The sequence below is a fragment of the Tamandua tetradactyla genome, chromosome 12, assembly GCF_023851605.1.
Source record: "Tamandua tetradactyla isolate mTamTet1 chromosome 12, mTamTet1.pri, whole genome shotgun sequence".
Classification (NCBI taxonomy): Eukaryota; Metazoa; Chordata; class Mammalia; order Pilosa; family Myrmecophagidae; genus Tamandua; species Tamandua tetradactyla.
Genome location: NC_135338.1, coordinates 76,290,891 through 76,318,854, shown reverse-complemented (window position 1 = coordinate 76,318,854; position 27,964 = coordinate 76,290,891). Strand labels below are relative to the sequence as shown.

Here is a 27,964-nt window from a genome sequence, read left to right as displayed (position 1 = left end):
CTGTGGTCATGGAAGGGATTATGGAGAATCGAGGTCGAGGGACTCTGTGGTTTTGGAGGTCCATAGTCATAGGGATTCATGGTTATCAGGAGCCCATTTTCACAAGAGGGTCCATGGTCATAGGGAGTTGTTCTCTGTGGTCATCAGGGCACCCATGGAAATTGAAGGTAGGGTGTCCATGGTCACAGGGCTGAAGGGTAGTCAGGACTCTGCTTCCCCAGCTCTTCACACCTGGTGGTAGGGAAATAAATGTACTTGCATGAAAAAATTTGTAGGTTCATTCCCTCAAACCATCGTTCATTCCAAATAGCATAAAATCCTAAAGTCAGTCAATTCCTTGAGGGCAAGTGTTTTAGTTTCCTTGGCTGCTGAAAAAAGATACTATGAAATGGGTCGGCTTAACAATGAGAATTTATTAGCTTAGTTTTGAGACTGAGAAAAATGTCCAAATCAAGGCATCATCGAGACTGGTGATCCTTGGCTCTGCTGCACATGGTAACATCTTTTGGTCTCTTCCTTCTCTTCTGGGTTTCGTTGCTTTTAGCTTCTTGCTTCTGTGGCTTTCTCTCTCCTTGCCTGAATTTCATTCTCTTATAAAGGACTCCAGTAATTGGATTAAGAGCCATCCTGGATCAGGTGGGCCACATCTTCCCTTAAGTAGCTTCTGATCAAAAGGTCCTACTTCCAATAGGTCCACACGCATAGGAATGGGTTAGATTTAAGATCATGCCTTTCTGGGGCACATACAGTTCCAAAGCACTACAGCAGGCATTGCTCTTCTCTTCTTAAAAAGAAAGATGACTTTCTGCATTTCACGTTACATGCCAATTCCCTTCCTCGTAGAGATTTTTTTTTTTTGTATGCTGTATGGCAGGGTCACATTTCGTTATTTTTTCCACGTGAGTATCCCATGATTGCAGCCCTATTTGTTGAATTATTTGTTTGTTCGTTTTGCTTGTTGGTTAGTTTTTGGGAATGTGCATGGATGGGAATCAAACCCGGGTCTCCCGTATGGCAGGCGAGAATTCTACCATTGAACTACACTTGCACACCTCCCTCCTAGAGATTTTGAAGTGTTAAATATATCACTGTTATGTGACTTCTGTGCTCAGTTGGGGTTGCCAGAACCTGATCCAGGACGAAAGTCCTATCTTTTCTCAGAATCCTCCCACCTAATGACCACACAGTTCTCCAAGCCAGACAATGGACCCTTCTGTATCCCAACATTTGACCCTCTATTTCTTCCTCCACTGCCTGCCTGCCTCCCTCCATCCTCACTCTATCCCTTCCTCCCTCTGCTCTGCAGCATGCTGCTCAGCTAGGTGGGGCAAAACAGGTGAACATGCTTGACTTCAAGGCACAGCCCTTGTCTTATCTGCCTGGATTGCCTCCCCATAGGTTTACAAGTTTGTAGTGTCACCATCTAAAGATACTTGCTGAGGTGTCATATTGGGAACTACCCCCACCATCACCTCCCTGTCCTCTCAGTTAAGCTCCATGTCACCATCCCCCTCTACAATAGATCCCCCATTGTCCTCCATGTGCTTGGGAACTTCCTGCCCCCACTGATCACCGTTACATGACCTGTGATGTCACAAAGCTCTGAGACATCAAATGTGGTAGAGACAGTCAGAACCTGGGTTCTAGAAATAGACACAGATGACAGATGTTGAGAGCTTTCTAGGCAGGGCTGGCTTCACGTGCTGTGTCCTACAGAGTAGCTGAAGGCCTGTACTCTCAAGGGCTCTGTATTTGGTTCAGTTTTATGCTGTTTCTGTCCTGAATGCTTAATAATTTTTGGACAAGGGCCCTACATTTTCATTTATACTGGGGCCTGCAATGGATGAGGCCAATCCTGCTTCCTGGCGACCCTTTCATTACTAGTAGTTTTTGCTTGTACTTTGTATAACTACATGTCCTGTAATCTCACAAATTTGAATCTAAATTTGAATTTAAATCATTCAATTACAATCATTTAAAATGTTCTGGGAGGACCCAGTATCTATCAGTTATTTGCAGATATTTTTATGAGTTTCTTCCAATTTCTAATCTCAACAAACCTATCTCAGTTCCTTGCAAGGAGCCTTCCCGAATGTTCATCTATATTGGGGCCTGACCATGGTAATTTAGATCCATATACATATTTGAGATATTTGAGCAGGGACTACAGAGATACTGAGGTGGGAATTGTCAGTCATGAGGAATAAATATTTCAATATGTGTTCAAATTCTAATTCCCAATTGTTGAATATTCTCTTTTTGCACTTGAAAAGTAAGGACAATGCAATATTTATCAGAAGTATTTGAGAATTACATCAGATATTATATGTAAAGCATTTAATTCAATAGCTAACAGCTACTCCCTTTTATGGATTGAATCATGTCCCCCACAAAGAACTGTTCAATTCCTAAACTTGTCTTGTGAATAAATTCATTTGTAAATAGAATCTTCAAAGATCCTATTAATTAAGATGAGGGCAAATGAATCAGTAGAAACATAATCCAATATGACAGGAATCCTTTTAAGGACACAATAAATAGAATAAATTTGGACACAATAATGATAGAAGGCAGAAGAAGATGGATGGCTATGTGATAGGGGCAGAGAATGAGTTATGGATTGTCAACAAGCCACCATGAAAAAAGTTACTGTAAACTTCAGAGAAAGCACAGTCCTCCTGACTCCTGATTTTGGGCTTCTAGCCTCCAAAATTGTGAGAGAATAAGTTGCTGTTTAAGCCATCCAGTCTGTGGTACTTGTCATAGTGGCCCTGGAAAACTAAGATGTCCCCTCAAAAAATAGTAATATAAAAAGGATGGGTTCAATTTATAAATTGCTAGAATGCAAAGATGAGCAGTCTGCAAAAGAAATCTTAGTTGAGAAAGTGGGGGTGGGGAGGGGAAAGTAGAAGCCATGAGATGGAGTGAAAGTTTAGGGTCTAGGAGTGACCCCATCCAGATATGTGACACCGGGGCTCTTAGGTAACTTCTCTGACCCCCAGTTTTATTTATTAAACTTTATTATACAGGGTTGATTGTGAGATGCATGAGATTAATTACATCAAGTGCCTGAGAGGTTATCTAACATACAAAGTGGGGGATTTTGGGGCAGGGGAGGGTGGTTTTGTTTTACGTCAATCTGAAGGCTTATGGCTATGCAGACCTTTAAATGAGATTTAGTCTCTTATAGTTTACTAAGGGAAAGCTCTCAAATAAAGTCCACTTGTTATTTGATGATATTTTGAGGCCAGGAGTTGAGTTTTAGGAAAAAAAAAAAATGTGATGCTTTGTTTTTTTTGTATGATAGAATACATGCATGAGTGTATTAGTCAGGGTTCTCTAGAGAAATAGAACCAACAGAAGAGATTTGTAAATAAGAGATTTATAAAGGTGTTTCACACAACTGTGGAAATGGAAGAGTCCAAAATCCACAGGACAGGCTGTGGAGCTGACGGCTCTGATGAAGGGTCTAAACGAATGCCACAGGAAAGGCTCACTGGCTGAAGAGTCTCTTCTCTTCCTTAAAAGACTTCAGCTGACTGGATTATCTCATTGTGGAGACATGCCGTAGTTAATCGCAGATGTAATCAGCCACAGAGGTCATCAACTGACTGATGACTTAATACACCAGCCTTCTGGTTTATTGACCAGCCATGAAATATCCTTGCAGCAACGGTCAGGCCAGTGCTTGCCTGACCAGACAACTGGGCATCATCATTTGGCCAAGTTGATACCACAATGAGCATTATGCTCTTTTCTTCTTATTCTGTTTTCATTCCTACAACTCTCTCGTGTCCATTGGATCAGCGGTGGTGACAACAACTTTGCTTTCTCTAATATCTATTGTGTTGCTGTGCCTGTCTGAAGGTGCTTGAAAGGATTCTGGAGGCCAAGTCCCTGGCTTGTTCCTCTCTGCACAGAGGCAAAATTGTGGAGCTCAGAGGAGCCCACCCTCAGGCTTCTGCCTTCTGGAGACTGTGCATGTCCTCCATTACAATGTTTCCACCACTCCAAGCTGGAAGGCACATCACCTCATCTCATTTTTGTGCTTAGGATAAAGCACCATCTGAAGATGTGGCAACATGCATGAGTTTTATTATCAGTAAAACCATTGCAAGCCAAGGATACCACAATTTTCTCAGATAAGTAAACACAATAAGGTAGATGCTGCTGAGTTAAGACTCTTATGTTCAGACTTCTTGGAGTTGGCTATTTACAAATTGATGGCAAAACAAATTTAAGATATTTCTATTTAATTCTAATGCATTATTACGTAATCACTTATTAACAAATTATAAGCTAATAATTCATTTATTACAATGAAATAACATAATTTATAATAAAATGTTACTATTGATTAGTATGTATTATGCATTACAACTCATTCCTAATAGCTGAATGTTATTAATTTACTTACAACCTAATGTTAATATAGCAGTTCTACTATTCTAAATTTGGTAGTTTCTTAATGTATGTGAGAAAACAGAGTTTTTCACTATGCATGGTGAGAGAAAAATGATTCAGATATTGTCAGACTGATATTTTCAGCTGTTGGGCATGTGTAGACGTATGTAACCACCTGCATTTAGGTAGTACACACAGTCTACCAATTTTCTACATTTATTATATAGCCATAGTGTGGTTGTATTTCCCGTGAGTTTTATGGACTTGTATTGTTTCAAAGTTGAGAAGCCCAGAGACAAGCTACAAATTGTTCAAATTGAAGATTCTTCTGAATTTAATCATTTTAAGTAGCGATTCATCTGTGACCTCCATTCCTAGATTTATTTGTGGTTTTAGAAGTCGGAAGAAATGTGGTTTATTGATTTTTAAAATGTATTTATTGAGGTCAGGTCCTCCAAAAGTGCATCTATCAGTGCCCATCAAAAGTATAAACTATAGTGAATTTTCCATTGCTTTTTTATAATGGATTAAGAAAAATGCTGTTTTCTTGAATAGTATCTGTCACTTAATCTTCTTTCCTTTGCTGACAGGAGTGAAGGGCCTGTCTGCCTTATTGGTTTGTTATTAATGATGGTTTATACCTTTATCCCATCTGCGTTAAACTCGGGCAGGAAACCAGTCCTATTTGTTGTCCTCCAGGGTAAACAGTAAGTTCACTTTATTCATGACACCTCTGGCCATCTAAGGGGTTGCTTCTCACTGCCACGTCTCATGTGGATCTTGAGTCATTAGAAGGAGCTCAGCGATCAGGCTCTGGTATCACAAGTGTGGCATACAAGGTAGCGACACTCAGCTTCTGTGGTCTGCTGTAGTACAGAGGGAAGCAGGAGAGAAAATCCATGGATACGGTGTGTCATCTTCCTGAAATTCTTTAATAAAGCATTCCGATACTTGTGAAGTCTCAATGATGCCAAGTCGCTTCTCTTTTATTTCTTCTAAAAAATATAAATCTAACATAAAGGTAAACAAAAATGAATGGATAGGGTGGGCCGTGGTGGCTCAGCAGGCAGAGTTCTCACTTGCCATGCCGGAGACCTGGGTTTGATTCTCGGTGCCTTGCCCATGTAAAAAAAAAAAAAAAAAAAAAAAAAAAAAACAAATAGATAAAATATTTTAAAACAGACTAGAAAATAATTAAATTTAATGAAATATTTAATGTATGACTATGCTAATAGTTTTTAAAATATAGATAAAATTTGGGGGAGATATAAATGATAAAATCTGGACCATAAAATGAGGACCTTGGAAATTATCACTCCTGTCTTAATAAGAAAATAAGCTGAAGAAACTGAAAAACAGCTGTTCTTAGATCTATCAGAGAATTTGAGATCAAAAGGCAAACTAGTATCCTGAAAACAGGAGAGAAGCAGATAAAGAGAACTGCAGCTTGGCTGCTGGAGAAGGCCAGGGACAGAGCCAGTACCTGTGGGAGCTGGAGGCTCAGTGTGGGCTAGCTTGATAGTTTAGACTCCCTGGGACACAGTTTTATTTTGTGGGTGGAGTTAGGCTGAATTTTACCTCCAAGAACTCAACCAGGTTCTTACTGTAAAGACCAGAGAAAATTTTCCTCGTGCTTCTAGCAGGGAAAGGAAAAGTAAACATTTCAAAATATGCTCAGAATGCCCTCAAAATAAACTATTTACCAGAGTCCAATCTACTTGGGATTTACCAGAGTCTAACTGATGTGGCAGAAGAGAAATATCCTATTCCAACCCCTGTTAGCCTTCCTTTCCCACTTGAGATGGATAAGGGGGTAGGCGCAGGGAGAAGGAAACTAATGCGATTGGAAAGAATTATAGGTTATCAAATAATTTTATGCAAATAAGTTTCAGAGTCAAATTCTTGTCTTCACATTTTCTCAGAATCTATTTTCCCAAAGCTGTATAACTTGAATGAGCACTGCAAGGAGGGTGGAAGCACCCTTGTGCTTGCATTATGGTGCTACGGGAACCCTCACACAAAAACCTAAAAAGGATACCAGTGCCCCACAGAGCAGGCAAATGTATTAACCAATAGGGATCACTCGCAATGCAAATGAGAATGCTCCTGAGGCAAATTCCATATTATGTTGAAAGAACCCTTCAGCGGAATGTGAAGACTCCATGAGAAGATTGAAGGGTGGTTTCTGTAGATGGAGGAGCAAGGGTAAAACATATCACATCAGTGAGACCAACAGGGAAACACTTGTAATTGTGATAGGTTACTTAAACATAAGTAATATATTCTGCCCTTCTCCTTAGCTCACAGGAACCCTGAAAAAGACACTTGCTGAAGTGAGTGCCTGCCTTCAAGAAAGAACACCATACCTAAGAGTGAAACTCTGTACCAGCCTGGTTCCATATGACCTAAGAGCTAAACAGAAGTTTAATATTCTTAAAAGATTATAAGCAACAATGACAAAAAAAATCTACCAAAAGAAAAAAAAAAAATCCTCCTCCCTCCCCCCTCCCAAATAAAACCCAAAGAAGACTGTGCAAAAGAGCCTGTATCCTACAAAGGAAAAAATATTTACTATCTGGCACTTTATAGAAAAAAAATTGCCGGTTCCTGCTTTAGAGACATCCACAGCCTTCTGCCCTTTTCATAGTTTTTGATACTAAGATCATTACAAAAAAATGACATGGAATAGAGGAGACATAACTTGGAGAACAATGATAGGATTATAGATTTAGGAAACCAAAAGGAAACAATAAGAAACTTAATAGTGTTAGAGATTATTAAAAGTTTGAGAAAAAAGAAAAAAAACACTTCTGAAAAAGTCAATAAGGAACAAAATGCACTGGAAGCACTAGAAAAAAATAGTTAGAAAATAATAACTTAGAAGAATCATGAATAGCAAATCAGCATGCAAAACTATTACTACACCAGTAATCAAAGTAAGCCACCTATTTAACAAATATTCATTGAGTGCCTTCCCTGGGTCAGGCATTCTTTTAGGGGTTGAAATTAAAATTAACTGCAAAAATTCACCCTTGCAATTAGAAAGATTTCTCAAAATGGCAATGCAGTACTGATGAGGTGAGATGCCTCATCAAGTGTTGGTGGGAAAGTAAAGCTTGTGTTTGTGGAGAGCAATTTTGAGACTCCTCTGCTGGGAAGTAACTCATGTCACATCCATTAACACTCCATGCCCAGGCTGAATAGGGAGGCAGTGAAGCATACCACAGGAGCATCCTCTGCAAACAGAAAACAAGTAGGCATGCAAGATGGGAGGAAGTTGGGGGGATGGATGTCTTACTTTTAAATTATTGTTTTTACATTTATTATGTAAAAAATGAAATTCATTTGAATAGCGGGTTTTCAAGGATGGTTCTAACACATTGTTCTGAACTTCTCCCCTAACTCTTCTGAAAACCCAAGAATTCTATCATGAAAAAGCAACAGCAAATCACCCAGTTCCTCTGAGTACAGCAAGTTCTTGTTCTTTCCTTCAAGAAACACGTTATAGGGCAGGCAACAGTGGCTCAGTGGCAGAGTTCTTGCATGCCATGTCAGAGAACCGGGTTCGATTCCCAGTGCCTGCTCATGTAAAACAGAAAAATAAAAGAACCCTGTTTCCCACTTCTTCCTTTCTCCAGTTCTGCATCTCTCCCTCTCTTTTTTTTTTTTCTCAAAAAGTTGAGGATCCAAGGACAGGGCCTAAAGTAAACATTGTTCTCCCGTATCCATTGCTTAAATGGAGAAATTAAACCCTCTAACAAGAGGCCACAGGCCCCTAATCCTGTCCCTCCCTTGACGTGTTCAGCACCTGATTTTTGTCTTTGGGGTCCATGTTTGGCTGGTACCCTTCCCAAGGGCGGTTTTTCTTTCCTGCCTGGGACACACCAAACTGAGCTGGCCTGGAAGGAACTTCAGCTTTCTGTGTCCCACTATGACTAAGAGCTTCAATAAAGCAGCTTTTCCACCTGGCCCATTTACAAGTCTGGTCAATGCAAAAATGATAAGACGTGATCTTTATGGATTAAACCATTTCTGGTCTTGTAGTTCCAGTAAAGAATGGTTACTGAATCTCAGTAATAAGAAGGCTTTAATGTCTATGGTTATTTATGCTTTGGATATATAGGAGAAAAACACGAATGATAAAAAAGTAGAATTAAAATATTTGAGATTTATTAAAACAAAACGATTCCTGAGAAAGTTTCATGGAATCATTTGAGATATCATTTCTTTCCTGTATTTTATACATCTACGGGACTGCAAAATCCAAAAGGATTCACATGCACTGACTGGAAACAGCCGCTGGACTCAGAAGGCATTGGTGATGAGTGTCTCCTCATCAAGGTTTCCTTAGGGACTCCTTTGCACGTGAATTTCATGATGTTCATATGTAAAACATAGTGTCCTTTTAAAGGAATCTTACCAGATACCTGCTTTTTGCTGGTAAGTGTATGACAATGTAGTTCAGAAAATTTGCCATTTAATCTCATTATAGAGCAGCCAAGTTTACTTACCTGAAAGAAGCCCCAGTGATAAAGAAATAACGCGAAGTGTCCACATTGCGTTCGGAGAGAAGGTTATTATACCCATATTCTTTGCAGTTCCGGGAGAACTTCAGCTGTGCCTTTTGCAACCAGGCTCAATGGATAGCACTGCCAGTTGGGAAGCTGTTTATTTATTTGTTCATGTAAATTTAAGGTATATTTGGCAAAGATGAAGAAGTATGTAGCTTTTTGCTAATTGTGCTATCACTCGATGGCTGGGCCATGAATTCTTTTGGAGGAGAGGGCTAATCTGTTCCACTTGCAAAGCCTTTTAAGTTCTATCTTGTTGAATTTCCACAATGACGCACAATGATGGGACATCAGATCACACTGATGTTAAAAATGCTGGTATAAGACAAGAACAATGCTGATTTCTTCCAGGAGGTTCCAGCCTCCAGGTTTACCCAGCTTCTGAGAACGGAACTGATGATGACAGGAGTTCACACTCATTTCTCTCTGCAGAACCTTCCTAAGCCCAGTGCAATCACAGATGGCAGAGTTTGCCTGAGCAGTTGTGGAAGAGGATAAAGATGTTTGAGCACACATTACTCTTTAAGTTTTGGAGGCATTTGCTAGGGTGAACAACTCAGTAGAGGTCTGCAACATATGATTTTTCAGTATAAGTTTTAAGAAACCTATTGAACAGGTAGTGAGTCATACAACACTCACCCAGAAATCAGAGTATCCCTAGCATGTCCTGGCCAATGTTTTTACCTACTGCAATTTGTGAAAGTGCTTAAAAAAAATTGCCATTTCTGAAACTGAGTCACCATCTTATAAAAAGTGTAAGTATTGAGATGTCCTGAATTCCTACAGCTTTTTTATTTTATTGTGAAAAATAACATATATATACATAAAAGTAATAAATTTCAAAGCAACAATTAGTTGCAGAACAGATTTCAGAGTTTAATATGGGTCATAATTCCACAATTTTAGATTTTTACTTCTTGTTGTTCTAAAACACTGGAAAACAAAAGAAGCATTAATATAAAGACTCAACAATTATACACATTTGCTAAACCCTATCTTCTCTGTTGTAACTCCACCTTCTCCTTTGATCTTTCTCTCAATCTTAGGGGTATTTGGGCTATGCCAATTCTAACTTTTTCATGTTGAAAAGGGCTGTTGATAGTATGGGATGGGGGATGGAACTAGTTGATGTTCTTGAGAGGCTGCCCCCTCTGGGTTTCAGGACTTATCGGACCTAAGAACCCATCTGGAGATTGTAGATTTCTGAAAAGTAATCATAGTGAATGGAACCTTTGTAAAACATCACATAAAGCCCTAGGTATTCTTTAGAGTTGGCAGGAATGATTTTGGTTGATGTTTGGCAAACCATGGTAAATAGCAATATCTAGCTGAAGCTTGCATAAAAGTAGTCTCCAAAGAAGGCTCTCATTTCTATTTGAACTTTCTCAGCCACCGATACCTTATTTGTTGCAATTCTTTCCCCCTTTTTGGTCAGGAAGACATTGTCGCTCCCATGGTGCCAGGGCCAGGCTCAACCCTGGGAATCATATTCCACATTGCCAGGGAGATTTTTCAGTGCTGGGTGTCATGTCCCATGTCCCTAAATGGGTAATGATTTTACTTGAAGACTTGGCTTAGAGAGAGAGGCCACATCTGAGCAACAAAAGAGGTCCTCCAGAAGTAACTCTTAGGCATAACTATAGGTAGGCTAAGCTTCTCTGCTACATAAACAAGCTTCACAAGAGAAAGCCTCAAGATCAAGAACTTGGCCTATTGACTTGAGAGTCCCTAATGTTTGAGACAGTTATCAGGGTTTCCCAAGTAATAACGTTTAATGCTTCCATATTTTTTCTCCCATCCCTCAGGGGATTTTGCCAATATTTTTAATTATCTGCTCAACATACTCTGGGATGTATACAGGCATTACATTAAGCTGTACAGAAGTACAACCCCTCATTCCCATTTTGGGCTCCCTGTGTTTGGGTTGTTTAAATTATCTATCCATACAGATTGGGTTAGATTATGTGCTACAGAAAATTTAGTTTCTGGACAAATAAACTTCTCTTCCTTTGGTCTTATAGAATAGGTGAAGTTCTAAAATACAATGTTTCCTTTAGCCCTGTATTCTGATTTACTTTAGTCCCAACCCAATTGGCTTCTTCCTTAACTCTAATTGAAGCCTGATCTCTTTCTCAATTCCTTTAACAGTTGTTGCATGTGGCAGTGCTGACCTTCTGAACCGCAATACTCCTACTCTGAGTCTTAGGTGTCACACAAGTACCCAAAGTTCCAGGGAAACTCAGTTCCAGGTGGGAACTGAGACCACTTCGATTCCTCTTTGGCAATGTGCACCACAATTCTCAGGTTATACATATATAGCACACTCTCTCAATATCTAGAAATAATAATTACTGCTCTGGATTTAATTTGACTGCTATAAGAGTTTGCAATCTAGGCCCCAATTTTCTATTAAGTATTCTGAATGAAACCATATATTTGCTGTTTGTTTTCTGGCTTATTTTATATCACATTATGTCCCACAGATTCATTCACAATATTGCATATGATGTATCCTATATGTTTCTTAAAATTAGTATAGTCTATAGACTCGAGTATATTCTTTGATTTGATCCAAACTGTTACATAGTTAGCACTAAGTCTATAACTGTGTCATTTTGCATTAACTATAATTACCTTTAAGCAGCTTTTGCATTGCTAAATGTATTTTATTGAAAATCTCATAAGCTAAATGTCACCATTGTTACCAATAAAAACATTTGTGAAGCTTACACATGAATAGATATTTGATCCCATGGTCACCATTAAAATAATTTTAGACCTTGATTAGTCAGCTAGAGAACTCTAAGCTGTTGTAACAAGAGACCCATGGTAATTTAGTGCTTTGAAGAATATAGAACTATCTCATATAGGATATTCCAGGGGAAACATTTCAGGCTGGCAGGCTACTCTAGTATCCTCAATCATTCAAGGAAACAAACTGATAACAGCTCTGTCATTATCAAGATGCAGCCACAAAGATTGCTCCAATTAATCTTTTTATTTAACTAGCAGGAATATCTGCAAGCAAGGGTTCTTACCCCAGGTCCGGAAGGGGCACTCCCTACTTCAATTTGCATGGTCCTTGGTGAATGTTCAGTCACCAGGCCATCCCCTTCTGCCAGGGGGTCCGGAAATGGGGTTCCTGCTGCACAAGTACCTCCCATCTGTAACCCCACTACTATAAAAAATGGGGAAAATGGACTTTCATGGACAAATTGCAGTCTCCTGCACCATTGATTGAGTTTATAGGCTAAAGCCAAGTGCCTAGAATATCAGTTTAACCTGTAATTCCTATCTTGCTATTGATACCTGGGATAATTTCACAACCTTTATTCCAACTTGAAACTTTGGTTCATTAAATATGGAGTCGAAGATCTGTTTCCAAATTGAGTACTTATCACAGTGTCAAAGTGATTTGTATGCCCCAGGGCTCCAGTTAACTTTTCATTCGCTGTCCCCACTCATTGTGACTCCCAGCCACAAAAAATGCTCAGAATGGTGGCAGGATAGTGCACATGCGGGTCAACTCAACTCAACAGGTAGGAACTGAGACCATTTCGATTCCTCCTTGGAAATGCATACCACACTTCTCAGGTATAGGTACCTGGGTCTGTGTTGATATGTCTGATTATTTTCAGGCTATCTGGATCTATTTTAAGAGTGATTCTAATTGGGGACATGGGTAAATAAACCCACATGCTCTTTGGCTCTGCTTAAAAATCTTCCTTGATTCTGCTAAAGAAGATAGCAAGATGTTCTAAAGACAAGTCCTAAAGAGAAGGTTAAAGTTCTATTGAAAATTGATCAATATTTGGTTATCAAGTGCTTTCTTCCCCAACCCGGTTAAGAAACTCCTTGGTAAAACCCATTTTTCATTTCTACTTTAGATGTTCAAGAGAGGAGATGTGTTCCCAAATGGTAGTGAAGGTAAATTGTGGTAGTCAGAGGATTGCAACCATTAGCTAGCAGGGCTGAAGAGAACGCCTTCGGAGGCTTCCTGCACTAAAGATGCAGTTGGTTTATTGCACCACTAGGTGGCACCACAGAGAATATAAATATCTGTGCTAATGATCAGAAAGTTGCTAAGATTTGTTCTTTGCCTCTGTATCTGCATTTTGTAGTAGCAAACTTTGCTCAATCCTAGTACCTCTGTGGAATCAGAGGTTATTGAAGAAAGAACAATATCTACTTGTAGGGTTTTTTTCCTCCTAAAATATGTATGAAAATATAAGTACATTAATTATGACCCTTTATCAATGTCATTCCAAAATAGTGACAATGTGGTCACAAATGAAGAGATGAAGAAACATGATAACGACAATTTTTAAATGTGTTTTGATTTGTATACCATTAGGGAGAATTTAAAATCCATTTATATTTGTAATTCCCAGTATCGAACCAGTTGTAGCCACGACATTTCACAGAGGGAGAGAGTGGCTAAGATTATTGGGTATCTTCTTCAAATATGAACCCTGCACTTTTTGCTGCTAGAAAGAGTGGAGCAGTCACCTATTTGAAAGAACCCCAGGTCCTGTCAGCCCTCATCACCTCCTTGGCTGATTTGGCCCTGGAGCAGAGCTGAAACTTGACTCTGTTGGTTGGTAGACAAACACACTTGGCATGCTACTCCAGAAACTGATCTTAGATAGACAGCTGGAAACCCGCAGGCTCTTAGAACCGACAGAGCGAGTCATCGCCATATGCTACAAAACAGCCTCTGCCCATAAGGACTCAATTCTGCCTCTGAAAGTCCCCGAGATTTCTAAAACATATGTTTTAACAAGTCAATGAAATTCAGTGAACACATGTGGGATTACTCTGTGTGATGTGACATGTGGATTGAAGATGACATCAGGATTCCTCATATGTCCCTGTCCAAAAGATGTATCAAATCATGTGGCAGTGAGATTCATGTGCTAGGTAAGATTATGGGTATGGGTTTATGGGGTTGTACCATTGAGGATAGACTGATTGTCTTCATTTGCCAGCTCTGCTCTGCCAATCTCACCCATTGTTTTGCAACCTTGAAAAATGATTGCCCTGATAGCCACAAAGCCCCCTCCTTTTCAAAAAGGGAATGATGCCATAGGTCTGATTTTTATGTTTCCCTTTTCAGCACTTTTATCTTTCTGCAGTTCTGACCATAGCTCCAATTTTTTACCTCCTGTCTGGTCCTAATAGGACTTTGAGTTTCTATGGAAATCATTAAATGCCATTAAATAGTCTGTAGTGTACTTAATAAGGCAACAGAAATGCCTCTCTACAATTTAAGTGGGAAAAGCCATAAAGAAAACATTTCAAATTTAATAGATGAGGTCATATTACATAAGAGGAATATATTAGGAATAAGGAAAATTGCTATTGCTCTTATGTGTATAATATTTTCGTCTCCCAATAAAGGTAAATGCATAAATGAATGTACCTATTTGGCAAGAAATAGAAGGCCACTTTGTTGAAATGTTTGGCTGAGAAGTTATAGTGTATTTTAGTGATAATGGGCGTTTTCACCAAACATATATATTCTTATATTTCTGGTGCAATGAACTTCTTAGTTTTATTGCTTCATCAAAGATGCCCCAGGTAGTTAATTTTTCACCCAAACATCACACTACTTGTTCTCATATCACATACTAGTCTGAGTAAGGCTATTGTAATAAAATGGTGTTCCATTGAGATAACTGCTCCTTCTTTGTTAAAATTAAACAATAGATTTTACTGCTTAATTAGAAAATGAGCTGTTCAGGTGCATAAAATTTTCCATAGACTGTTTAAACCATGATTATGACTCTCTCAAATTTAATCCACACACTTACAGATTCTTACGTGCTGGTTCAACACAGCTAAAGATTGATGACAATCAGTACCAGTTTCAAAGAGAATTCTCAAATCGATTTATGGAACTAGTTTTCTCGGTCTCCTATCTTTCAGCAAACCTCCTGGGCTCTCCCCCACCCCTGCCAAAAAAAAGAAAGGAAAGAAAAAAAGTTTTGGCCCTGCTAACTGAAACTCCAGCTCTGACCCTGGTTTATTTGATAACCTCAAGTAAATTGCATTCCAGTAGGAAACCAATTTTTTAAAGCACATGTCTAACTTGGGAGAGTACCTCAAAATCAATTCTCCTCAGTGCAGAAGTCCTCTCTGTCCCTTCACTGAGAAGAAATCATTTTTAACATCTTCAGGAACAGAGATTTCCATTTTGAACAACTGTAATTACTAAGATAGTCCCCTCATGAAGCTGAAATAGGCCTCTGTGCCAGTTTAACTCTATTATGTACTCTAGAAAAGCCATGTTTTAATCCTGATCCAATCTTGTGGGAGTAGCCATTTCTTTAATCTTGATTCAATACTATAGGGCAGAAACTTCAGATTAGATTATCTCCACAGAGGTGTGGCTTCACTCATTCCAGATGGGCCTTGATTAGTTTATTGAAGGCTTTAAAAGGGGAAACATTTTGGAGAAACCTCTGAAATGACAGTGCCAACAGAGATGCTTGGAGAACACTTGCTTCACAGAACAAAAGATGTGGATGTATGGACATGCTTGGAGCCCAGCAGTCATCACCATGAGATGTCAAGCAAGCCAGAACTCGGAGACAGCCAAGGGAAGCCGAGAGATAAAATCCAGCCCCAGAGAATCAAAGTAAGGAACCCCCACAGGAATAGAGGCTGAAAACAATGGATCTAGGAGCAAGGGACCAGCGGATGCCAGCCACTTGGCTTCCCGGCTGACAGGTGTTACAGACCCATCAGCCTTTCTCGAATTAAGGTATCTTTCCATGAATGCCTCAGTTTGGACATTTTCATAAGCTTAGAATCGCAAACTTGTAACTTATTAAATTCCTGTTATGACAGCCATTCCAATTCTGGTATATTGTATTCTGGCAACTTAACAAACTAATACATCCTCTTTTTTACTTCTGTACACTGATCCATCTGTCCATTGACCCAGTATTTTGCCTTATGATTCAGTCTTATGGGATAAGTCTAATCCATCACCCACAAGCTTCATTTTAACACTAGAAGGCAGTTCTCATCTTTTCTCAGTCTCCCTTCCCCAGGGCACATCCTGGCCTTCCTTAGATACTTATCATATGATGGAATTTTCAGACCCAACTTTCCTAATTGCTTCCTCTGAATGTACACAGCTTTGTCTCTCGCTGCTTCCAAGATGGATCTCCTGTCCACAGTCAGTCGAAAGAAGGAAAATGGCTCTTTGATGACCAGTGTTTGCGCTGGCATGTCTGTGTGGGTGCTTGCATTTTTAACCCTGGCCACTTTGCAAACACTACTATTTTAATTCAGTCTTTAGCTTGAAGCAGGTGTCTTAGTTTGTCTGAACTGCTAATACAAATACAACAAACTGGTTCTGACTAAAGCAGTAGGAATTTATTGGTTCATGGTTTTGAGGCTAGTTGTAATCTAAATTGGGATGTCAGCAAGATTTTCTTTCTCCTGGGACTCTGTAGCATTCTAGTGCTAGCTGTTGGCAATTCTTGGGAGTCTTTAGCTTGTATTTCTGCCCACTGGCATGTGATAATGTCCTTTCTTTCATTGACTCTTTCAGTTTTCTGATTTCTACTGACTTTTGACTTCTCCTTGTGTGGCCTTCTCCCAACTCTGGCTTCTGGTTTCTTCTCTTTTATAAGGTCTCTGATAAAATGGACAAAGACCCCCCTCATTCAGTTGGGCCACACCTTAACTACAAGAAATTTTTGAAAGATCCTATTTACAAAGGGTTCACTCCCACATGAATGTGGATTAAGAATAAGAATCTGCCTAGTTTGCGGTATATAATTCAATCCACCACAATAGGAGTAGGTATTTCTGACTAGACTTGGATTAATAGTTTAATAAGATATTTTATACTTGCTCATAAGCCCCTTGAGAGAAATTTTTGTTCAACTAATATTTACTGGTTAATGCTAAATTAATGTTCATTGAATTGAAATAGATTTTTTAAAAAGATAAAGTAAAACCCCAAATAGAAATTTAACAAGTTAATTTCTTTGGAGTTTATTATTTGCAAAGTTTAAATTGACGAGACAGATCTGTTTCAGCTCTAACGTACACTGATTGTTTAAATATAAAAGGAATGCATACATTACATGTTCAGTCTCATGAGATGTCATAGTCTGTACTGCGGAAAGTAAACAGCAGGTGGCAGATTACTCTTTTCTCCCCTAATGAGGGACAGACTCAAAGGGTGAAATAAAAACCTGTAGTTACTCATTTGCCCAAGTACGGCTGAACTGTTGCCAAGTTGGAGCCATGGCAAAGTGGAAACATAAAAAAAAAAGAGTTTATTTTAAAATATCATTAGTGTCTTGGCCGCAGCCATGACAATTCATTGATGTCTTAAGGTCTCCTTTGTTCAAATGAGACATCCAAATATCCAGGTGCTTTTACTGTTTACTATATACGTTGGAAACCCTGGGCAGTGCAGGTCTGTGTGGGGTAGTCTCCTCATCTCATCATCACTTCTTTCTTAGGAATGGGCACAAGGTTGACCCTGACAGGGAACCCCCCCCACCCCCAGTCTGAAACTGAGAAGCACAGGCTCATCTGGAAGGTGGGGGCAATGTGTGGGGGTTGACAGGCTGGCCTGCTACTCACCTCCTTCTCTGCACCCTTTCCCCTTGGATTCCTCTTTTCTACCTTGGGGTATAATTTCAGGGATGCCGTATCTTGCTTCTGTCTAAGAATGAAAAGACTACCAGATACACATGAACAGAGAAATGATCATTGAAGCAATTGTCTTTGGAGAAGCTTCAGTACAGTTTAATTTATTTCTTCAAGATAGAAGGGTTTGGGTTTAGGGGGAGAAAGGAAAGAATCAGACACATGGGGCATATGTGAGGGGGAAGAATGGGGTGCAAGGAGGAGGCAGAAAAGAGACAAATGGCCTTTAAATAAGAGGTAGAAGACAGCAAAAATTTCCCTCACTTTACAGTTTTGACTAGGATGAATTGCCATATAAGGGTGGGTGTTGTCCAAGTTTCACTATAATCATGAAAATGAATTTTTTGCAGTCTGAATAGAGTCTAGACTTGATCCTCAGTTTTGAAAGGTCCAGTCCAGGCAATCAATATATTGGATTTTTGGTGTCTTTATTTGCAAATGTTAGATTGACGCAGCTCTTCTTATTCTTTTTTTTTGGCATGGGCAGGTTCTGGAAAGCAAACGCATATACTTTTTTTTTTTTTTTTTAATTCATTGACTCCCACCATTCCCAGGAACTCCAGCCCCTCTGCTTCATCTAGAGAAGGCTCTTCAATCATCTTCCTGCATGGGGTGGTCTTGATGACCAGCTGGTCCAATGACTATCAAGTTGAGTTAGGACTCAAATCCACTTTGGTTCCAGTAGTTCAGAAGGCATGCTAAATAAATTTTGATTATCCTCAATTCATTTATCCTTTCATCTTGGCTAGGGATTAAAGCACTAAGTCAATCCCTTAAAGAATGAATGTGGAGTACATGGCTAACAGAAGTAGCATGCTTCCTAATCATAGCAAAATGTCCAAAGGCAAATTCAGAAATATCACTTCTGCAAACCACCTTGATATTTTTGCAATATTATACACATTTTCTAGCCATAAAGGACTAGGTATTGATGCCTTAAAAAGCACTCATCATTCCCACCATCTCTTTTTGTCTGTCTAAAAATCTCAAAAGTTTGCCTAATAATACTTCTTCTTTTAATCAATGCAAAATTGAGATGCTAATGTGTAATTAGTTTTACCAGTAAACTTAATTCCTCCAAAAGTATCACTAATAAAATAGGCTTAAACTGTCATCTTTTCTGAGAAAGGCTGTATGACCCTATCATATGTTTTGGGTTCCCCACTGTCTTCATGCAGCCTATTGTTTTCTGTGCAGCTTATCATAATGGGTCTTTATGTTCAATATTGTCTACCCTTGTCTGGTAATGCACATGAAGAATGGTTCATTTATCACAGTATACTTTGCATTTAACATAATGTATGCATTTTAAAAATTCAATGAGCAAATGTGATTTAGTCAACAAATAGATGCGTGAATTTGATTCCTTTTTGTTCTTTGTACAACAAAATTCTTAATTAAGTCTTTCCAGTCTCTGGACTATAACTTTCTTGAACACAGAGTGGAGGCTGAAATAATGAAAAACTCGCTTCTAGGCATACAGCTATATTTCTGAAAACTTGAGATGATATAAAATTATTACACCATGATTGAAGATCTGCAGGAAGAATGTCAGGAGTTTGTGGGTTTGCCTCAGGTGGTTCAGGGATGTCTTTCAATGGTCAGAACCCATGGGGCCAATTTCTTTCCTTTCTGTAAATTTCCTGGAAAGCTGTTTTATCTCATTGTGACAGTCATGGGTTTGGAGGGGAAGTTTTACAAGGAAATGAGGGCCAACTCAAATGACCTTTGCTTGCTTTTTATTGTTTTGATGAAAGATATGTGGTATGAGATTTGTATTACTAGGAAAGTAACAGCAAGAGAGAAGCAGGTCAAATGTTACTGAGCTGTCTGCCAGCTGACATTCGGGAAGTTCACTGGGGTCCCTAGCTATCCACTGGTAACAACCAAAATGCGGCCAGAGATACAGCACTTTACATGTTTTTTTATTTGTTTTTAAAAAGAATAGAAAAATAACCTGGTCGTATTTTCTGCTTTTATCTCCACTGGATTCCTTTGTGGGAAATTTAACTAGACAGCTACAAAATTATATAGACTTCTGTTTTCAAATAGAGAAAATCCGTGTCAACTTAGATGGACCAGCTTGCATTTTTACTTTAAGAGGGAAAAATTTATCTATAGGAAGGTAGCATTTACTTCCTGTGCATGTTCCCAGAAATGAGCTGATTTTACGTGATCATACTTCTCTGATGTTGTTCAATGATTGCTGAATTAAGAGAGCTAAAATGGCATCAGATATTTTGCAAGATTTAAAAATTAGGTTTCTAAAATGGTTTTTTTTGTCATTTATATTCGTTGATATCCCAGGTCTCCCTGAGATTTCTCTTTTTTCTAACCCCTAATAGGCCTAGCAGTTCTGTGATTGATATACAGACATGTTCATATAAACCTTGTTTAGTACTAACAATATATCACTTGCATAGCAAAAATATTATCACTTTCAGGTATTCCATCTTTTCTGTCTTATCCTTGGCGTTGTGGTGTCTTTTTATTCTGTGTGGCTTTTAGAGATACAGTGTTGCTTAGACTTTATCTGTGAGTAGTCTGGAAGGCCAGTTGAAACAACTTCTAGACCAGAAAAAGTTCACTGATATCTTGAAGAAAATGGTACTGCTTTTGATGAGATGCTAATATGTGTTTTGTGCTACAATTCAACTATTTTTGAAAGTAGTATTGGTTTAAGCAGTGTTCAATAGAAACACTCCAAAGTAAACTCCTGGACACTTGAAGGACTTTCAGAAAACACAAGTGATCTCTACATTTGCACTGAAAAACTTCTGAACCTTACCTCAGGGGGTTAAGAATGGGAGAACCAACCAATACAAATGTTAGGAAGCACTTTTTGCTGGAAGAGAGAATGTGACCTGATGAAAATTAAGGAGACACTTGGATCATTTTTCCTGGACCATCACCCCATTTTATCTTGAAAATGGCATCACTTTCATTGGTATGCTTCCATAATAACCTCTTCCTTAATTTTATCCTATTGAATTCTACATTCCAAGTTCTGAGTGGGTAAATTTTTATTTATCTATAAATTACATAAATCAATTTATACTGCATGTTGAAATGTTGGAAAATAGCATTTCAAGGGTGATCGGGGACAAACAGTACAATGAAGGAACAAAAACACAAGCATCTTTAATGTGAGCAGGACTTTGGGGAACTTAGAGGGCTGATCTGACTTAGTTTCTCCTAAGGAAAACGAAAGAATTTATATATATACATGAATGAAATTTTCCTAGGTTTTAAAAATGTTTTCTTTATTAGAGAAGTTGCTCTTAGGTTTTTAAATACATGAAGACAACAAAGCATATGGCAACCCAGATGTCTTCCCTCCCACTACTCCACTTTTCCAGACAAGGGAGCACTTGCACTACACAGTGCCTGGTCCTTTCCAATGGGAATCTCTGAGGCACAGTGACAATGTGATGCATTTGGGAGATCTGGATTCATCCAAATGAAGGCAACAAAGAAGGCTAGGAAGTGTTTTAGCTATGTGCATTCTCCTGAAACTTCATTTCTGTGTTTCACTTCAAGATTGGCCTTGGGTAGGTTATGAATTAGTTAATGTTTAACTAAGCCACATTCACATGTGCCTTTTTGTTTCTGGTTGTGGCTCTTCGTTTCTTTACTTCCTGTGGGATGAATTATGGAGGAGGCTGCTGTGTGGTCCTAAAGGTTCACAACTGCTCCTTCCCAGAGAACATCACTTGGCTGAATGGCGCCAACGTACCTGGGACATTTTGTAACATCCTCCCCAGGGCAGTCCACAACTAGTGACCAATTGACAGGAAGTACCCATGGCTGTCCCTTTTGCCCTATGTGGAGGGAATCTGTGGCATGGTCCATGCTTTAGAGTTCCCAGGCTGAAGCTCACCACATTCTTGCTTAGCATATTCCTCCTTCCCTACCCTGCTTCCCTGAGAACACCCTTTCAATGTATCACTTTCCCAAGAACCCCATTTCAGATTTTTGCTTTTAGAGAGCCTGACCCAGTCAGGAGAGTTCCTCTACTTTGGCCTCTAGAACCCTGGATCTGGTAAGGCTGCTTTCCTTGCCAAATCTGGCTTTCCAGGTCCCCCTTTCATTCTGTGAACTTCCAAATATCCTTCATTAGTTTCTCACCACTCTTAGTTAGCTAGAGTTGGTGTCTGATGCTTGCAACCACAGAGCCCTAAGAGCTTTATGCCTGTGTCAGTTAGGGCCTGGTCAGGAGAGAAATGATCATAATAATCTGAACAGGGGAAGTTTAATATAGAAAACTATTAACTAAATCAGGGGGATGAAATAAAGAGGGATTGCTTAGTAAGAAGTAAAGAGGACATTAATGAATACAGGAATTAGTAGATAAATGGAGCAGATATTACCCCTGAGTCTAAGATAAAGGGCTCAAAGAAGAACACCACCAGGGAAGAGATGCATATATAACTGAAGAGGGCAGGGCTGTGGTTCACTGAAAGGCAGAGGAGTTTCTGTGGTCCTTTGCTGATGACACTTGTCAGAAACCTGCCCTCCAAATTGCTGGGGAAAACTGGTCACTGGGAGGCATGTCCATGTGCTATGAAATCATCCAAGGAGGGTCCTAGGGAAAGCTCCTGGCTGCTGGGAGTGCTACTGGCTGCTGTGCATCGTAGGAGCCAGTGTTGGAGAAGTGTTGCACTACAGGAGCTGGGCATTGGGGTGATCTCATGCACTGGAGACTTGGCCAAGGGGTAAGAACTGGCTGCTGGAGACACAGTGCACACTGCAGTGGTCTGGTGCTAGAGAAGCCCACCAGTTTGCAGGAACCAGTCCAGTGAGCATGCCAGAAACAAGAAGCAAACACTTTCCTCTGCAGTGTCTCTTCATTGCCCTCTCCTGAAAAAGTTTACCATTATTTGTCAAAGAAAACATATTTAGATGATCCAGATCCATTTTCACAAAGCAGACAATGAAGGGTGAACTTGGAGCTGAGAGGCAATAAACTGATAACTGGTACAATTTTGTAATTCCTCATGTGGTCATGGACATGTTAGGGAATTTGATAAATATGCTGTGAAATTGTGAAAGAGAAAAATATAAAAGGAGATGAATCATAACACTTTCAAAAAAGAAAATGGGAAATATTTACCTCAGAACTGTAGTAAAGGCATTTTTATTTAACAGAAGCTCCCTATGTCTCCCTATGCCTGACTCTCCAAACCTTCCTCTGAGATAGATGGCAGCCATTGATCTTGGTTGTCATGAGCATAAGGCTCTGGCTGGCCGTTTTTGCAAAAGCTTTTAACTTTATTTAGGTCATTGATTTTTGCTCTGACAAATGGGAACCTAAACTTCAAAATAAAGCAATCACTAAGAGGAGGCTTGTTCACTCTTTGGATCAAATCCGTTTGTACCTAATTTTTCTTTTGCATGCTCTCAGTTCTGTGTGTTTGACGTCACAGAATCAGCTGAAAGTGTACAACGTACCTTTGAACCATGGGTCAGTTCATAAAACCTATAGGCAGCTCATTGCTCTGTTTTTAACTTTGCATTTTGAAATACTAAACTTCCAGGAAGGTTAAAAAATAAGACAAACTTCAAACAGAGAACCCCAATATACCCCTATCCTCCCAGATACCCCTGACCCCCAGATCTACCAATTTTAATAGTTTGCTACATTTGCTGTATCATTCTACCTTCTCTTTCTCTCTCTCTCTCCCTGTCTATTTATTTATCAATTCATTTTCTGATTGATGAACTCTCTCAGCTTTTGTTTATTTAGGGATTTCTTAATCGCTCCTTCATTTTTGAAAGATAGTTTTTTCCAGATATTGAAATCTTGGCTGGCAGTTTTTGCTTTCAGCACTTTAAATTTGTCATCCTTTGCCTTCTTGCCTCCAGGATTTCTGATTAGAAATTGGTATTTAACCTTACTGAGGCTCCTTTGCATTGTGACATATTGCTTTTCCCTTGTGGCTTCCAGAATTCTGTCTTTTAACGTTGGCATTTAGCAGTTTGATATAATATGCTGAAGTATGAGTTTATTTGACTTTATCCTAATTGGAGTTTTTGAGCATATTAGATGTATATGTTCATGTCTTTTGTTAAATTTGGGAAACTTTCAGTTGTTATGTCTTTGAATATTCTCTCAGCCCCTTTCTATCTTCCAGGACTCTCACAGTGCATATGTTAGTATACTTGATGGTGTATCATGGGTTCCTCAGGCTCTCTACATCTTTCTACATTCTTCTTCCTTTGTACTCCTCAGACTAACTTATTTCAATTGTCTTATCTTCATGTTTGCTGGTTCTTTGTTCTGCCAGTTCTAATCTTTTGTTGAATCCTTCTAGGGAATTTTTAGTTTCCATTACTCTGGTCTTCAGCACTGTTTGGTTCCTTTTCATAATTTCTGTCTCTCTGTCATTATTCTCTTTCTGTTCTTCTACCAATTTTTTTTATTTCTCTTAGTTCTTTATCCATGTTTTTTTCTTAAGCTTTTTGAGTATACTTAAGAACCATTTTTAAAAGTTTTTGTCTCATGTATCCCAAATCTGGTCCTCCTCATTGATGATTTCTAGTACTTTGGATGCTTGCACCATCACATCCTGTTTCTTCATATGTTTTGTGACCTTTTATTAAAACCTGGACATTTTGATATTTTAATGTGTTATCACTGTAATTTAGAATCTGAGGCTTCTCCATTCCTTAAACTTGTATCCAGTTAATGTTGTGACAGAGCTTTGCTTGAATGCCTGGAGCTAACAAATAAAAAAGGAAAAGGAAAAGGAAAAAAAAAGATGAACATTTATTTCCCTGGCATGATAGATTAAACGGTGGGAATGCTCTCTTTCAGGGTTTATCCATACAATCAATTTATCGAATAGTTCAAGGTCAGAGCCTGGTCCTTTCTGTGCATGTATCTAATCTAGGGCATGCCTTCAGCATGCACGTGTGGCCCTGGGAATTCTGTCATTTACATGGCTCTGAATGTCCCCCCTTCCTTAGGAAACTTCTTGGTCCTAGGTACTTCTCTGTATATCCTACCACCAGCAATCCCTTGCTCCAGGCAGCACAATTTAACTGCTCCCATATAAAATCCTGTAGAAGAAATTCTTGAGCTGCCTTATACATGAAGGGTAAGTTCTGGGACAATGAGCTCATGCCACCATCAGGCAGATTGGGGCAGACATACATGCTCCTAATATGTGCACAGAGGCTACTTCACTCCCTCCAAAACTGGGATCAGCATTCCACACTGGGAGCACTGGGCAACTCCATGCTGAGCTGGTAAGGCGTGAGGGAGAAGCCAGCCAGAGTGCCACAAGATTCTGCTGCTTTTAAGTAGCCTATCTCCGGATTTGGTGCTTGTTCTGTTACTGCAGTCCTTTAACTATTTTCTGGAGCTTTGAGAAAGATGTTTTTTGCCCGTTCTTGCTGATTGTTCAAAGCATCTTTGGAGGTACAGAGTGTTATAGAGTCCCACTCTATCATCCTGAAATGAGTGGGGGAGCTCAATGCTTTTTAACAATATGTAAAACATAGATTTTTGTATTTGTGATTTTACCAAGGTCTAGTATAAATTTGAGATGTGACACTTATTTTAGACTTTCATGTCATTGTGGAGAGAACAAAGGGCTGAGAATCAGGGTACACTCCCTGCAATCTTAGTTTTCCAGGGCTCCTACCCCAAATGATGAGTTGGTTTAAGCAATGGGAATTTATTGTCTCAGTTTTGGAGACCAAAAGTCCAAAATCAAGGTCTTGAGAGGACATGTTTTCTCTTGGAGCTGCAACATTCTGATACTGGCTTTTCACAATCCTTAGGGTTCCTTGGCTTGCCTCTACCTCTGTCTTCCCCTTTGCCTTCCCCGTATGGCTTCCCCTTCTGACTTGTACTTCTCCTGTCAGTTGTCTGTGTCTCTGCCTAAATTCTTCTCCTTGTAAGAACTTTAGCCATATGGATTAAGCACCCCTCCTTGATAAAATTTGGCCTCATTTAAATAGGATCTCAAATTAGTCCCTATCTTAATAATGTCTTCATTCTATCCCCAAAATCTGCTGTCTAGCTGGGTCTGAAAAGCTGCTTCATGTCTCCTATGTCAGTTGCTGCATCCACAAAATGAATGAGTTGCATCCAAAGCTCTAAAATTTCAAGTACTTATATTTGTATATAGAACTTTACAGTTCTATTGTGTATCAGAGAATTGTACTCTGTTAGAGATTCATGAGGAATCAAACTGTACACACACAACCATCCATTCTCTTTCATTCCCTCTCTATGCATATATGTTCATCTGAGTATATGTTAGATGTAAACACATAAGTAAAAGTCTGGTAGAATATAGACTAAAATATTAACTGTATTAATTCTAGGAAGTAGGATTATGGGTGATTTAATTTTTGTTCTGCATACTTTAATGAATCTTTCCAATGTTATATAATCTGTGTGCATCACAGTTAATAATTAGAATAAGCAGATCTTATTTAAAAGTAATATTCACCTCATCATTTTGCATAGTATGTATACCAGTGTTAATACATGAAGAAAAATAAAGTGCCTTTGTAATCCATTTTCACTTTAGGGATGAAAACAGAGGGCTTGCAACACTGCTTATGTACCTGTGCTTTTTCCATTTAATATTCTGTCTGTTGAAGAGGCCTCTTTTCAATTTTCTTCAATTGTTTCCGATCCTGCTAGGGATTTCCTGATTTCATTCAGAAAAACATACAAGCTGTATTTCCTGGAAGAAACAGAAGAAGCCAGTTAGAGAAAGGAGGCAGAGTTTTTAAAGCATTATGGAGAACTAAAATGCAAGGAGGCAGTAGATGGATATCCAAAGAAGTGGGTGGATATTCAAAGTCCCTGGCGGAAAATGATCCCTAAGTGGGAACGCAAGTGTGGGTTTTACTTACATGATCTTTTCAGAACAAAATACTTTGTAACATCCTGAATGCATTCCTAACCTTGATTTGTGTTTTCAGTGCCAATATAAAAAAGAGCTAAAATTCAAATTGGTGATTTAATTTTTGGGTACAATGGGTGTTGTGTCCCATTGGTAAGATGTCATTGTACTTGGTGTGGCCGCGGGAGTGTTCTGGAACATAATTAGGTAGCTTGAATACCTGTTAAATGATTAATGTCTGTTTACAGCATTTGGAGAAACTGTGGTAGCCTATAGTCTTTCACCATACCATACCTTCCTTCTGTGCTCCGCCAGAAGACGTTCTGCAGGATGAACAGGCACCTGTTTCTCTCTTGTGTTGGTATACCCTTCGAAAGAAACATTTTGTGAATACATGTTCCTGAATCAACAAGATTTGTTCTGCTGCATCATTGGAAATGGAATGTGGTTATTTTGTTACCAAGAATCTGATGAGGTTTTGGTCATTTCATACCCTTGTCCTTTCTTGTCTTAGAGATCAAAATAATTGATGAAATTTTAAGTTTTTGAACAATTGGAATAAGTGAAAAGCAGGAGCCTATTTCTACCTGACCCTGGGCAACCCCGTGAGGTCAGACATGGAGTGAACTGTGAAGATACTAGGACACATAAAATTACTAAATAGGAATCTTTAAAAGAAGCTGCTGTACTCAATATCTCAATGACGATGGGGGCATCCTATTCTGAGATTAAAAAAGAAAAAGACAAAACTACCCAATTAGTGTACCTTGTGTTCATGTTTTGCCACTCATAACAGTGTACCAGCTGGTTTCACTTTGCAAATAGCAATGGGAGCTGCCAGGCCCTCTCCCACTTAATGACATCCTGCCGTGCAGGGAGAATCTGCCAGGCTGCTGCATTTTAATTTTTCTTCCATCTGACTAACTTGAAAGATGTCACTTGTCTGATCTCATGTTCAGTGTCTGTGCTGTTTTGCAAAATCTGGGCTACCTTGTATCCTAGGCAACTGTTTGGAAAGGAGATATTCCAAAGTGGGCGGGCCTCTCTGTTTATGCCACAATCCCTAGTCTCTGCCAATAGTAACTAGGCTGCCATGGTTATTTTGACCTTTTGGGGACAAAGCTACCAATAAATGTGGTGTTTGGTGGCATGACATTATACTTAAAGGCCAAGGACTGAAGTTTTCTATCCTTTTACCTTCCTCTCATCCCTGTCTCCCCACTTTTTTTTCATTCTAGTCTGCTTGGACAAAGTTGTGTAGGGTCAAGGAGGAGAAGTTACTGTGCTACCCACTACCCCAACTATCTGATTTATTGTCTGTGTGGTGAATGTATCAGTGATGCAACACAATTGTGGGCTTCTATTTAGGTAAGCCAGTTTACCAGTCCTGATGTGTGCTGTAGCTTGACAAATCTGATTTTCAGTACCGTGCCCCAAAATGCA

At 39.2% G+C, this 27,964-nt stretch overlaps 1 protein-coding gene and 1 long non-coding RNA gene across 7 annotated transcripts in view; one reads left to right on the top strand and one right to left on the bottom strand.

The window, feature by feature from the left end:
- The window catches only part of GABRG3 (gamma-aminobutyric acid type A receptor subunit gamma3), a 736,378-nt gene that overhangs the window by 78,811 nt on the left and 629,603 nt on the right, over positions 1 to 27,964 (top strand). The gene's annotated exons all lie outside the window — the stretch shown is intronic.
- On the bottom strand, positions 29 to 27,522 carry LOC143652388 (uncharacterized). 2 transcript variants are annotated; one of them, XR_013160603.1, is made up of 4 exons: positions 27,288 to 27,522; positions 26,816 to 26,889; positions 26,238 to 26,359; positions 29 to 231 (listed from the first exon to the last, which is right to left on the bottom strand). It is a non-coding gene; the product is annotated as an uncharacterized LOC143652388 (long non-coding RNA). The 2 variants fall into 2 exon arrangements; XR_013160602.1 differs by lacking the exon at positions 29 to 231 and adding an exon at positions 20,796 to 24,376.